At 36.6% G+C, this 14825-nt stretch overlaps 1 long non-coding RNA gene across 1 annotated transcript in view; it reads right to left on the bottom strand.

The window, feature by feature from the left end:
- The window catches only part of LOC142361936 (uncharacterized), a 57262-nt gene extending 56972 nt beyond the window's left edge, over positions 1-290 (bottom strand). The window contains exon 1 of the long non-coding RNA XR_012764533.1: positions 209-290. This is a non-coding gene — a long non-coding RNA (uncharacterized LOC142361936). The remainder of the gene's footprint in view (positions 1-208) is intronic.
- Between the last annotated feature and the right edge of the window lie 14535 nt (positions 291-14825).

The following is a 14825-nucleotide window of genomic DNA, read 5'->3' as shown; positions in this document are numbered from 1 at the left end:
GAGAAGAATAATGAAGCCAAATAAACACACAGAAAAATGAGGAGCATTGAAAAGCAGCACCGTGACAGAGCAAGGATTTACAGATTCATGTTCTCCATCAACCTCACTGATCATTTACCGGAAAGCAGTCACTTAACTCAAGTTTTCATGGGCAACAGTTACAGGCAACTTTAAAGTGTAAGAGTACATCAGAAAAGTGAGAACTTACTTTGAAATAAGCAGGAACTCATGAGTGAAATAAGTAAATTTATCTCAGTATTATTCCCCTCCCCAGGTAACTCAATTTTTCTTTCTTTCCAACAGTAGCAGCTTTAAATAAACAGGGAGTGCTCACATGCACATACATACAAATGGAGGCAGGCAGCTTTATTTGGAGCCTTTTCAGACAATTTTGTACGCGTTCTGCCTATTAACTTCAGCTATTCTGATTTCACTCACACAGCAGGGATGTGGTCATTAATATTAATGACAGCATGAAGCAAGCTGGGGTTCAAGTCCTATTCAGAAGAGAGTGACAAGAAAACATTGCCAGTCACACAAAAGTGGCACTAAATCTAAATATGTAATAAAAAATATTATGTAAGCGAAAACCACAGCCCAGAATCAAGACTATACAAAAAAATATGCCAAAAAAATCCACGCTGTATCCTTTCACTCACCTCCTTTCCCCTTCCAGAAAAACAGCAGCTTTCTTGTGCCATAACACAATGTCACTTCTACTGCTGTCCTTAAAACTGCTTTACCATCAAGTACATATGTGCCATTTTCATGTTCAAATCCTGAATAACTCTTTTCACTCTGCCTGTGAAAGGGAAGAAGAAAACCCGTTTCTTGCAATTATACGCTACTAAACTTTAAAATGCCTTCTCACAACACCGCAACTACAGCACCACTGTACACTGATATCTATTTAAGTGGGCTTACCATTTCATTGTGGAAAGCGCTATATGTAATTAACTTGATTTATTTTGCACAGGCCACTTTTGAGCACTACAACAGTGGAAAGTGTTTAAGTAACTGACCAGGCACTTCGTCTGCACTTGGTGAAACAGAAAAGCAGAGATTCCTTCCCACCATCAATTTTCCTGACAGTCCATCTTTCTTCTGTGTTATCTCTTTCAGCCTTTTATGAGGAAGGTTTCAGTAAAAGATGTGTTTCAGCTAAAGGTTTGCTGTCACTGCAAGACTATCTAAAAGAAAAACATCACCTGTGACCAGTATAGAACCTAGAAATATTACTGGAAGCTTTTGGAGGTTTTTTTGGAGTGGTTATGGGAGAAAAAACTTATATCCAAACCTTGTTTTCCCTTTCATAATGCAGTCTAGTCTGATAAATATATTTTCATCCTGTATTGTTCAATTACATCAAATGAACATACTTCTATGGCTACCGCAAGCAGACTTGGCTTGCAGCAACAAGGATGGCATTAATAGACTACTGATAGAGTTCCTGTTGGTTTCTTGCACCTTATTTGTGATAAAACATTAAGTGCTCAGTCTCCATTAATCTGCAACTTAGTGTTATGTGCGTGAGCCAGCTTATATAGCATGCTCACGTTTCTAACTTTACAGAACAGTGTGTGCAGTCCAGCACAACAAAGAATTTGAGCCTCTACCTTTAAAGCTAAAGGTATTGCCTGAAGTTAAGTTGACATTTTGGCACACAGTAGAGCATACCAGTGTTATCAACAGCCAGTTGACCCAAAAATTGCTTTCAACAAGATCAGAATTTGTGATGAATGGCAAGACTTGGGAGATACTGTTTTAATACTTGCTAGTAGGAAAATGGAAGAAATAGATTTTTTCTGTCTTGTTTGTTCTGATACATATGGAAGGCAACAGTGTTGGGAATTATTGAAATCTTTTATAGGGTACTTTTAAAAAATGTAGACATTTCTGAAGATCATCATTTTTTCACTCCTTCTTCCACAATACAAGTTACTGAAGTATTGAGATTTGTGTCCAAGTCATTTGTGGAAGAGTAGCGATCTTGAACCTTGGACAAAAGCTTCTGCTTCTCATTTGAATAAATAACCAGTCAAAACCAAACAAGAATGATTTGAAATTACAACTAAAAATCTTCTTGACTCAAGTGGATTTCAGTGGCAAGGTTTCACTGATAATTTCATCACATTACTTCTTTTGACACCAAGGCTTCCAAAAAAAGGCTGAGTAGGCAGCACCTGTTTCGTTGACATTAAGCAACTTCTATTCTAGATAGTAAAACCTTCAGTTTTTCAGCCCTTTTGTATAGCAGGAAGGAACAAAGAGCACAACTCAAAAATAATAAATGAAAAAGAAACAAAAAGCTAAAAAGACATTTCCTCTTCCATTTGTTGATTACTTCTTTTAAAGATTGTATTTAAGATCACAGTGAATTGCACAGAGGTTCCACTCTATTTGAAAGGGATAGAGAGAAAACAAAAAGGACCACAGAACTTCTTAGCATACCCTTAGTCCTTTAACATACGTTCCAAGATTCTCAATCTAAAACAACGTTCTGCAATCTCCCTTTCCTTCAGTCCCAACAGACACCTTCAATTGTAAAAACCGCTGAGATAAGGTCTCTGCTTCATGAGACTGATGAACATTTGAAATTATGCACTGAACAAATGGATATTGAACACAGAATAGCTGTCTGTTAGGTGATTTCATCACCTCTTACCCCTTGGAAGTTGTAGTCAAAATGCAGTAGTTTGTAATGGAAACGATAAGACAAAATTTTTAAATTTCTAAAAACCAACCTTCACTTAAATGGAGGTTTTGTTTGCACTGGTTTAATGAAAAAGGAATATTCCCATAACACAAAGACATTAGATACAACTAGGGGTGTTTTTTGTTGTGGGTTTGTTTGGGTTTTCAGATAGGATATAAAACCTGCCACTATATTCTGCTGATTTGCTGTGTTATTTTGATGATGTCTTGGTCATCTGATTGTAGCCTCCTTTTCCGAACTGTAACACAAAATAAAAAATTGAATGGCATCTGAGGATCAGTTGGGGATCAATGTGATTCCCAGTCAGCCATTGTTTTCCTAATACATTATCTCAAGAGCAATATTTACACAGTTTTAACATAAACTAAATAAAATAACTTCAGTGTTAGTTTTAGTAAAATATTGCAGGATATTAAACTATGCAGACAACTGCAAGTTAACTGACATGTTGCTAAAAAAGTATTATACTTGAATAAATTACTTTGAAGCCTAGATTTGAGATTCAGATTACATTAAAAATATTTTTGAATGAAATACTACTGTTTTGTTAGTAATTTATTGCCAAAATAAAACTCTATAGCAGGAGGACCATACCTCAAAATAAAATGGGTGTAAATAACATTGACGGGAAATGCCCTGTTTAATGTTCTAGTGGCAAAAATAACAAACTCTCATTAAGCATAAAGATCATGCAAGAGGAAGCACTGGACATATAAGCCTACATGGACTGGAAGAATCATTTTAAGTAGTAATTTTGGAATTACATTTTAAAAATGCAGTTTCTAAATTTCCCCTAAATCTGCTTGAACAATACATACTGTCTCATCTATGATAACTGATAGATGACAGCAAAGAACATTCAGATTCAACTGCTGAACTTCTGCTGTCACCTTAGGTCAAACCACTTGATCTCCCTGGCTAAGAACTTCAAAAGACACTAATAGAATTTGCTAATGAATTATTTTTGCTATTGTAACTGTGTGAAGTGAGTACTAACTCCCATAAACACCTTTTAAAATCTCTGCCCCCAGTTCTTTATCTTCCGTTATTTTCTTTCTCTGACCACTTTATGTCAATGCACCTGGAAATAAAACAAAGAACTGGGTATATCCAGGTCTTCTGCTGATAGAATTGTAAGAATACAGCACAGAAGGAAGGTATAATTGGTCAGCTAGAAATGCGCTAAGCCATGAATGCCAACTAACACACTATTGAGAACTGACAATTTTGTACTAATCTTTGATTTAAAATTTTGCCACCTCCAGCAATAATCAATCACAAAATATGAAAAGAAAAACCTCTGAAACTGTGGGATAAATTTCAAAAATATTTCATCTTTTTTTACAGGTCTAATTTCCAAACTATTACATGCAATGTGTCCTGGGTTTGGCCAGAACAGGGTTAATTTTAATCGGAATCCAGGAAGGGGCACAGCCGGGGGGTGGGGGCTGACCCCACCTGGCCAAACAGAGCCGGGTATTCCATACCATGTGACGTCACGCGGGGTTCCGGTGGGGGGGGCGGCGCGGCGCGGCGGGAAGGCACTCGCGGCTTGGGCGGGCGCAGCGCCGGTCCGGTTTCGGGAGAGCGGCTGTTGTACGGTTCGTGGTTGTGTTTTCTCCTTATCTGTATCGTTGTTGTTCCTGTTTTCCCTCTGTTTGCTGTTCTGTTAAACTGCCCTTATCCCGACCCACCAGTTTCTGCCTCTTTCTTTCCATTCTCCTCCGCACGCCGGCGGGGGGAGGGGCGGCCGCGTGGCGCTTTTGTTGCCGGCGGCAGCCGAAACCAAAACACAATGGCAGTTAGAAAGTTTTCTTTAAAAAATAAAAAGTCAGATGAAAGTTCAATTCAATTCAACAGCTGATTTTTGCTTTATAAAAAATTATAGTTAACAACACTATCCACTGCAATGAAAATATCAAGACCCAAGGGATTTTGTCAGAACAAAGTTATTCCAGCCTGATAACATCTTTTATATACCCAGATAAGCTGTAAGCAGTAAATAAGCAGTTAGGAGAAAGCAGTGACCATTTAAAAAATACCGGAATCCTCCCATTTTGATCTACAAGGGAACTTGCAGGCCATTATGTGATAGTGTGTACTGTTTCAGCATGCAAGCTCCTTTATAGCTGGCCAACAACTTAGCCACCCTCATGACCTGCTGTTGTCGCTACTGCTACTATAAATGACAACAATAGGCCTGGTGGACTTAACTTGCAACTGAAACTAATTAATTTCTCAATTTTAAATTTCAGCTTTTGGTAACTCCCAAAAAATGATCTAAATGTCGTGAGTAATGCTCTCTGAAATAGAAGGGAAAAAGTTTGGTTTTTTTTCTAAGGTATCTTGGGAGCTGCCAGAACTCCCAAATCACCTGTGAGGAACTCTAATTTTGATGTTTGTTTTCAGTGACTTTTTTTTCCTTTTTAAACTGGTAATAACCAACTGTTGCCAAAGCACAAACTCTTGGTACAGTCTGTGCAAAATAGCTTTCCATTTACACAACTCTGCTACAGCAAAGTCCCTGGCGAGAGCACAAACAGAACCTGGCATAGTTGCCTGCAAGACTTCGCAATAGAAATGGTCCTCAAAAATGCTCCACAGGAAACACTTGAGCCTTCTGCATCCTTCTGCCCCTGGACAAACACCTTTGTAACCACTGGCGGTATGGAATGCTTCCTCAGTGACCAGGTCCAAGGGTACTCAGACATTACTGCACTGTACAGTCATGAGGTATTTCCCAAAAACACTTCTTCCTTGACAAGAAAAACACAAGTGGATTTCAAATGGGAAAATCCTGTTTAAATAAAAAAAGAAAAGAACCTTTAGCACTGCTTCTGCTGGGATCTGGAATGGTTAGGGAAAGCAGGCTGGGAGATATACCCTCAGAAAAATGAAAAGTAAACTGGGTAGAGGATGTGTCTGAAGGAGAGCCTTTCCTCAGAGAAACCTAGTTTAAAGGTTTAAGACACTCAGCAGTGAGCATCTAAACTTCTTAAGTAAAGTAAGGGTCACCAAAAAAGTAATTTCTGTAGGTGACGTGGAGAACATGAGGCCACAGTCTCAGAAAGATGACACAGGGATGTGGCCAGTGTTTAACTAAGATCCCACTGAGGGGATGGAACGAGCAGGAAAGACTGAAGCCCCTGGAAGCATTCACTACAGAAGGACAAGATAATACTGAAACGTCTTCTACAGATGGAAGACAAACACTGGTAGGGCTGCAAATGGCACCTGCATTCCTCAAATTTAAAAGACATTTTAAAATGGATCTGTCCATGAATGCAGAAAAAATCCAAAGCATTATGCATATTCATTATATGCAGTTGCGGGTATTCTTTTGCCATGCATAGGTACAAATTCTTTGAAGCAACGGGTACACCAACAACAACATACGGTCTAAGAAATCACAGAAATAAATGGGGTGAGGGGAGGCTACCAAAATCTCAAGAGGAACAGGAGGCTGGGTGTCCTAATAAAGAGCTAACTGTCATGACTGAGTTAGAACCATTTTACTCATGCCTGGACAAATCAAATTAATCTGGATGTTTCCTTTGTTACTTTCAATAGCACCCAGTGGGATTATAAGAAAATGTATAGAATCAGGAATATACCTGAACGAGGCCCCAGAGACAGACCGGCTCTGGAGCAAAAGATCCTAGTTTTCTCAAGCACAGAGAAAATGTTCTTGAGTCATCTCCAAACATAACTGACAGTGATCTGATTTTCCTTTAACATCTCCACTATAAGGAAGGAACTTCCCATACAGGTAACCCACCCTCATATCGACCTACCTGCCCAGAAGATGAGGCACAGACTGGATAAAATCTGTTTATGTGGAATAGTTCGGTGATGATATCAGTCATCACTTCGATAGGATTCCTTCCAGTGTAAAAGAGGATCTCCAATAGGCATTATTTGCTGCTTGTGCACTTAAAACAGTGGTATGGAAAAAAAAAAAATGGAAGCTGTCTAAATACCTTGGGCAATAAACTCCCTGAAACAAATCTCTTTTGGAGGTATTTGTCATTTGCAGTTAGTACAGGCTTGTATGAATAGAAAAGGGATTACTCATACATGCTCATCAAGCCAATTTGTTACTACACTGAATCACAAATCGTGTCTGGAAGAGACACATACAATATCTGTTTAGTATAAGAACGTGCTCGTACATAAATATAATCTGGCATGACTGCAAAACCTGGAGAAACTTGAATGAATACAGGTAATGCCCTAGAACTGCTATGCAATTTTTTATTGATGTTGTAGGGCAGGAAAGGAGATTTATATATCGATATCACGAGTGGGCATATCCCCAGGTGCTAAGTCAGAGCCTTTAAATGCACATTTATTTCAATATTTTCTGAAGACTCTTTTTAATAGTTAGGATTTTTCAGTTATTATTCTTCCTGGCTATTTCAAATTTAAGTACATTTAACAAGCTGAGCAGTTATCTGAGGTACTGACTGCCCTTTCTCTGGAAAAAGGGTTTTTCATTTTGTATATCATTCACAAATCATGGCAGAGCTCACACAAAGTCAAAACACAGGCCATCACAGTGAAGGTGAAGCAGATTAGTTTTTGATGAGAACTTAGATATAGACACCAGCTTCAGTGCGCTGGGTTAATAGCAACAAAGTCACACATTCAAAACTCAGGAGATTATTGAGCACCTCCAACTTCTATCTGGATCCAAGGTAATTTAAAGGTGTAAAGCACATTGTTGTATTGAATCACACAGGAAGAAACAGTAAAGAACTGCATAGTATCAGGAGACATTCCCTAATTTAACTGATTTGATTTCTGTACAAGATGCTACATACTCAGAAACCTTAATACCTTGGCTATCAAACACCAGTAGGAAAAAAATGTAAACATTTCAAAGCAGTCGTTACTATTAATGTATTCAATTGTTGTCGATGGAAGTTTCTTCACTGTGTACACCCATAAGAGTAGTCTTGGTCTGGGTCATCACTACAGGTCCCAGCTTTACCAGTACATGCTTTCCAAGATTATTATTGCAAGAGAGGAGAAAGTAAATGTAAAAAAAAGTTTTATTAAAGTGATCTTCATGATGTTTCAGATGCATCTATAAAATGATTCTATATTTTCCCAAATATTAGAAATCATTTTCATATGTATGTTTTAACTTTTATCATTTTAATAACACAGATAGATCTAAAAATCTAATTACTCTGTTTATACAACTTAGTATGATTCCATTGTGAAATAGCTTAGAATGACCTGAAATATTTTTCTTAAAAAATAAATCTTTTAATTGCAAGACACACTAATTTATATGCTAAGGAAAACCAGAATTGGCACAAGCTGGGAAAATGTAAGATAATAGTAAAAAAAGGCAAACCAAAACATCACAATTATTTAGGAAGTATTTCCATTCATTCCCAAACCAGGACTTCAGTTCTTCCGGTATATTGAGCAAATATGTGTTATGGTCTGTGGCAAAGAGCCAGAAAATTATGGTCATATGGTATTCCTGAACCACAGAGATAATAACAGAAGGTTTTCCACCAAAATCAGAGGAATAACACAGTCACAACATATGACAGAATAAAGGCAAAAGAAGTAAAAAATAACAGACGAGAAACTAGATAAACAAAAAAGTCTTCCAAATTGTTCTCATTCGCATATTTACATGGGCATCTATGCAATCATAACAGAAGAATGCTTTCATAGAAACGTACACATTCTAGCACTGTATCTTAGTTACCAGCATGAAAATTTATAAGCAGGCTGCCTTACACATAAAGAATGTGGTTTTCACTCACCAATAAAGGCAAAATCCATAATTGAACTGCATTGCAGCATCCATCTTCTTAAAAGGAGTCTCTAAAACCTGCATTTTTAAATTGAAAAAATGAAACTGTTGATTATAAAGAAACTGTTTCACCCTCACTGTAATAAAGCCATTTTTATTATGAAGGCATTATTTATAATAAATCATAGGGTTATGACAAGTAAGTGGCATTACAAACAAAACAAAACAAAAGCAATGGTTTCAGTTTGCTTCTAATCATACCTCATTATGCAGCAAATTACTGAATTTAGAAAGGAGATAGTTGTATGAAAATATAAACAAGCAACTTGGAAGTAATTATTGACCTGCAAAAAAAGCTTTTCTTAAAATACTTAAATAAAAACTGTATCACTTTAAATAAACAGCTCAGAAGATTGAACCATTGAGAAGTTGTCCTCTTTTATGAATTCTACATGGATAACATTCTCAATCTTAAAAAAAAAAAAAATAAAACCAACCAAAAAAACCCAATATCCTACATGAAAGATGGAAATGGAGGACAAAACTGAATTCATTGTGTTCCCAAAATTTTATCTGTATGATCAAGACTACACAATATAAAGACCATAGCAAGAACCACTGTCGTCTTTTTTTCAAGCTAATTTACACTCCACACTTAGATCTTTTCCCATTCATCCCTACTTCTGTCACATTAAACATTTAGGTTGCAATTATGAGAAACTGTTCCATGTGACAGAGATGGTAAGAAATAATATATTGTAGCTTGAAGGGACAGATATAAGTGTGACGATAGTGGGCATTCCCTCACAAAGATAATATAAAACTTTCGTACAAAAGCAGGTTACAACAGTACAAAGATCTAGATGTACATAAATATTAAAGAGAATAAATTTCAGCGGAATGTGTTTATAGCTATATTGGGGCACTTAAAGACATCGTATATATTTAATGGGTAGTGAACAGCAGTCACAGAGTGTAGAGTCCTTAAAGGCAAGCAGTTTGACTTGGGTATTAATTTATCATGGGAACTTTGCCATCTTTTGAAATGGTTCAGTGTGTTCTCCCATCTATTTTATGGACAGGTTAAATTCTAGCAGCATAAGAAGGATGAATGTAGTCATGACCATGCTTCCTTTGAAATTTTCCTGCAAAGGAAAAATTAGTAGATTATAAATATACTGGCCAAAACATTTTTAATTGCATCACTTAGCACCTATTCAAAAATATTTGGGTTTACAGAAATTTTAATAGATCTATACTAATGCAGAGGTTGCACTTCTTGGTTCTAGAAATGCTGAAAAGAATGCACAATTTTTATCCTGTATGATTTAATATTTTTTTACTTCTTCACAAAACCTCAGCTAGATCTCATTAAAAATACATAGGGAAATGTTTTCGAGTACATCTCATTATGTTTTATTCTTTGTTCACTATTTGCCTACTTTCAGCATAAATATTTCCATTTGTTCAAGGTCCAGAAGTATTCTTTAAAGGGAGTATTTCAAATTGTTTGGCCCTGCTTTCTTGTTCTTTAGCCATCAAAATGTCATATCGGCTTGAGATCATTCACTGTTTTTCACCTTAATTAATTTCCTTTTACATTTTTCACTCTTACTTTTCAAAACTTTCTAAATGAAGGAGAAGTGGGAGTCTAAAAGCATCAGTCCTTCACATTTAATCACTAGCATTTCTGAACCATTGATATTCAGAAATTTAAAACGGAAAAAAAGAAAAAAGGAAACTCCCCTAGATACTCAGTTTATTGTCCTCCTAAGAAAAACAAAGTACAGAATAAAATAGGAGCAACTTAAAGTCAAGTTCCTCTGAGGGAAGAAATCAAAACTCTTGGAAAATTATGTTTCTGTTTCATTAATGATTCTAATCTAAAATTTATCTCAAAATTGCTTTTCCTTTTATGAATTGTCCTGTTGTCTTTCATATTGTAATTTTTCTACTAGAAGCAAAAGAAATTTCCAAGATTCTCGTAAGGTAATAAGGACACAGAGGTGCCTGACTTGAAGAATAGTGATATTTTTATGACGGGCAGATCGGGCGCACTCTACCAAATGGGGGTCCCAAGAGTGCTGCAATAACTTTGAAACATCCGCTTCTCTGAAAATAGTATGTCTGTATGGCCTCCGTAAAAGTGGCTAAGAGGATAATAAGAAGCTGCTTAAATTAGTTCTTTACCAGCAGAAGAATCGGTATGCAGAGTACCTTGTCAGCAGGACAGATCTGCTTTGGGCCATGAAGAGAGCTCAAAACATATTTACAGGGTGTCATCATCTGTCCATTATATTTGCTGAGGCAGAAATTAAGAATGCTTCCAAAAAACATTTTCATTCTTTGGAACATGTTTAAGGGACTGGTGATAGTAAGATCAAGAAGTGAAGTCAGGAATCATTAGCACTGTCTAAAATATCTCAGTGAAAACACAAGTTCATAATGTTAAGAGGCTTAATCGTTAATTTCTTGAACTACAAATAATATTTGTCCCTAAAAATATTCCTTGCAGAGCTCCTAAGAGATGAAATTAGAGTAGATTACTTTCTAACAAATTGCTAGTGGACAATGTCTTTCAAACCATTTAGATACATAACTCTCCTCAAATGAATAATCATATTTACAAATATGCAAGCACATCTCCATAAATATGCACAAACAAGCCTTTGTACAAAATAAAATCTTGCTTTGATAGTTATTAAATCATCACCCAAAAACAATACTAGAAGAATCCTAAAGTGGCAAACATCAATCACGTAAAAGCTAGCAAGCCCCAATATAAAACCTGTTTGTGTTTAGGTACTGTAATGTTGTTATGATCACATTTTCCCACTGAATCACTGGCTAATTCCATTTACAGATGGATTGTTCTCATTAAGCAAGAAGCCATTAAGTATTTTCAGTATTTTTTTACTACTAAGCAGCTCCATAATCTACTTCCTAAACACTATTCAAACTTCGATGATAAAATGATTCATTTCCTCATGGGATTTTATAAGATGCTTTTCACAAACACTAATGTAGTTTCACAGCTACTAGGAGGTAAGGGGATAGTAGAGCTATTTTGCAAATGGGGAGCTGACACCTGCAGAAGTTATGATCAAAAGTGCCTTTTAATTTGTGGATCCAATTTGAATTCCTCCCATTGGATTTTTCAGAGTAACTCTCATTATATAAAACACTATATTGAACATTTGTTCAGTGCAAAGTTTCCATTGCTTCTGTAGCTACTAGGAATGCTTAGTACTTTGCCAATCAGATCTCCATACCTCATAAAACACAATTAGGAAGTTCTAATAACACAAAGTTGTAATTTCTTTGTTAATAGCATTTTGTGAGCTATAAAAATGTACTATGGAATGGATTTTCAATTTGTTTTACTTAGCTTAATTTTGTAAGCTCTGACAGACGTTACTTCAAGATAGGAATTGCCAGATTTGATATTGCCAACTCATCCGCTTCACGTTAGACAGTGTCATGGCACCCCTGTGATGCTAAGGCACCAGTAGCAGGAACATGGACAGCAGACATCTCCTCGTTCTCAGTTCCCACCGTCTGGGACTGATTGAGGGAAACTTCTGCTCAGGTTCTGCAACTCCAGCCTCAAACATGCCCAGTAGAGACGAAAAGACTTAAAAGATTTAACCTGCCAAACTAACACACCTTTACTGCACATGTGCAAACTGCAATTTTCTGAAGCCTTATAAGTTGGTTAAATTCAGGTTATTTTCAGCAAATGTCACATTCCTGATTCCCTGCCAAATTTCAGTCCCTGGTCCATATTATGAACATAGCAACTTTCTCCACAACTTGTACAAATGATTCTTTTTAAATGTGTACAAAAAAGTGGTTTTGCCCAGTCTTATTGTCAAAAATATTTGAGACATTTTACGCAGAAATTTCTATGTTATACCTAAGAAAACATCTTGGGAAAGGGGAAAAAATATCTGCCCAAACAGCTACAGTCTGACAAGACTATGAGCATAATGCTATGTTGACCATCAGCATCCCCAGCAGTTTCATCTATAATATAAAAATGAACTACGTGGGGAAAGACTTAAACAGGGTCTTGACCATGGTTTAGTAGGCATGGTGGTGTTGAGTTGACAGTTGGACTTGATGATCTTAGAGGTCTTTTCCAACCTTAATGATTTTATGATTCAATGAATAAGCAATCCAAATGACCCGAGACACAAGGTTGTAAGGATTGCAGCATTATTATTATAGAGTTGCTGTGGGTCGCTCATCTGTTTCCAATTTGTTCTCATGAAGCTAATTTTGTAGGTTTTTGGTCCAATTTCCTCTTTTTCAGGCCATCTAATTAAGTACAAAAGAATTCCAGTTTTATAACATGGCTTAAAGTGGTTCATTAGTTTTTGCACATCGATAGTAAATCTGTTAACACGTCACGATTCTGAAGGTGATCAGAAACACTGAGGCTGGTTCCAAATTCACTCCCCTTTACATCAGAGGAAGCTTCAAAGAATCTTACCAGCCAACTGCAATAATGGATATACATTGCAACAAAATATTAGTAGATCTGCAAGTACCAATATTCAACACTTTATTATTGAAATTACAGCTCCATGCCATAGCCTAATGGGGTGCAAAGGTACTTAAATTATTCATTATAATTGCTAATTTTGTATTTTAATGGGAACAGTAATAAGAGACATCTTGATCCAGCCACAGCCCACTGATGCTCAGGTCAGCAGTGTTTACATGGTTTAAGTAAACGAACTCCAGGACATTGCTAAATGACCTCAACCTCATTTCTCTCCTGTTACTAAACATGCATTTGGAACTGCACTTGTAGAGATTTAAGAAAATAGATATTTTTGTCCTTTTCCTTAAATTACAAAGATCAGCATGTGAAAAATTCTGTAAATTTGTTGCTTCTTGAAAACCAACAAGATGCTCAGCATAAACCATCCTTGCCTCTAGACATCCCAATTCAAATTAAGCAAGAGTAGTATAATGCAAGACAATATGAACACTTTGGTGGTGTATTATACACTGCACTACACACCCAGCACTTTTATTGTTTTATCAAGATATTAATCTACATGCACTACCCAGACTTTGTTTCTACGGGGAATAAAAGCCACAGTTTGTACACACACAATAATTTTAAAGGAAATATACTACTGGATCTTTGTATGAAACTAGTGTCATAAACTGACTCGAACCATAGAGCGTATTTTTCCATTAAGAAATGTTTTATAAAGAACTGGTATTTGAGTAGTACTGCCTTTCTGCCATACCAGTGTACAACTGCCTTTATAACTGGGCTGGATGGGCGCTCATGGATTGCCTGAGCAAGGTAAATATTAGAATTAAGCCAAAGGCAAAGAAATACAGTGAAATGTGATTACAGCACATATAGTATAAGCATCGCTAGGCACAGCTGTAGATAGAAGAAAATTATTATAGTCTGATGGCAAAACACACACCTACACATCTGGACAAGATTGCAAGAGATTTTCAAAAGCAAAATGACAGATGTATTCTTTTCTAGGGGGAGCTACTCTAGTAAGTGAGCCTTAGTAGGTGGAGGTAAAAATTGTGGAGCATGCGCACACTAGTGTGCTCAGTCACATAAATGTCACATTAACAGCTCACTGCATTTGTTAGTGGCCCAGCAAAACCACCACTCTTTGCAAGTAATATGATAATCATGAGGTGGAGTACATCTTCTTGAAGTGATTGAGAAACTGTTCTTTACTTGCTGATACTGCCAAAATTACATGGTGCAAGCAAAAGCTTTCCTCTTCTAACAAATACTGTCATGCGCAGAACAAGGAAACAATACTCCAGTCTGACCTCAAAACTAATGACAATACTGCCATCGCAAATTTTGGTCTCCTAAAACCAGATCTCTTATTCTCTGCTTAGTGCTGTTTCTATAAAGCTTTCACTTCAGAACCAATGACTTGTTTGTGCATCAGACAAGGACATTCCTAAAGACTGAATTTAAGATTGGCTTGAGCAGAAAGAAAGTGTGCTTACCTGGTGTCAGCAGCATTATAAGACTACACAGTCACCAGTGAGACAAAGTGAACAATACAATTTTAGATTGAGGATAGACCTGTGCATCTTCATTGAGATACGTTTTAAGAGCAAATAAGACTTCTTATTGTAATCTACTTCCCAACAGCATCAGTGAATGGAAGGGGTTACTAGAGTTAAAAACGCTTAAAATCCAGCCAGAAAATCACCACTAAAGAAAATGAAGCAAAAGAAAGATGCATGCTTAAGGACAGATACAGTAAGAATTCAAAATGAGGGATAAAAAGGCATAAGAAGAAAAAAATCTGATGTCCCTCA

This window comes from Opisthocomus hoazin, chromosome 7, assembly GCF_030867145.1.
Source record: "Opisthocomus hoazin isolate bOpiHoa1 chromosome 7, bOpiHoa1.hap1, whole genome shotgun sequence".
Classification (NCBI taxonomy): Eukaryota; Metazoa; Chordata; class Aves; order Opisthocomiformes; family Opisthocomidae; genus Opisthocomus; species Opisthocomus hoazin.
Note: the sequence above shows the minus strand (reverse complement) of the source record. Positions and strands in the feature narration are given on the sequence as shown.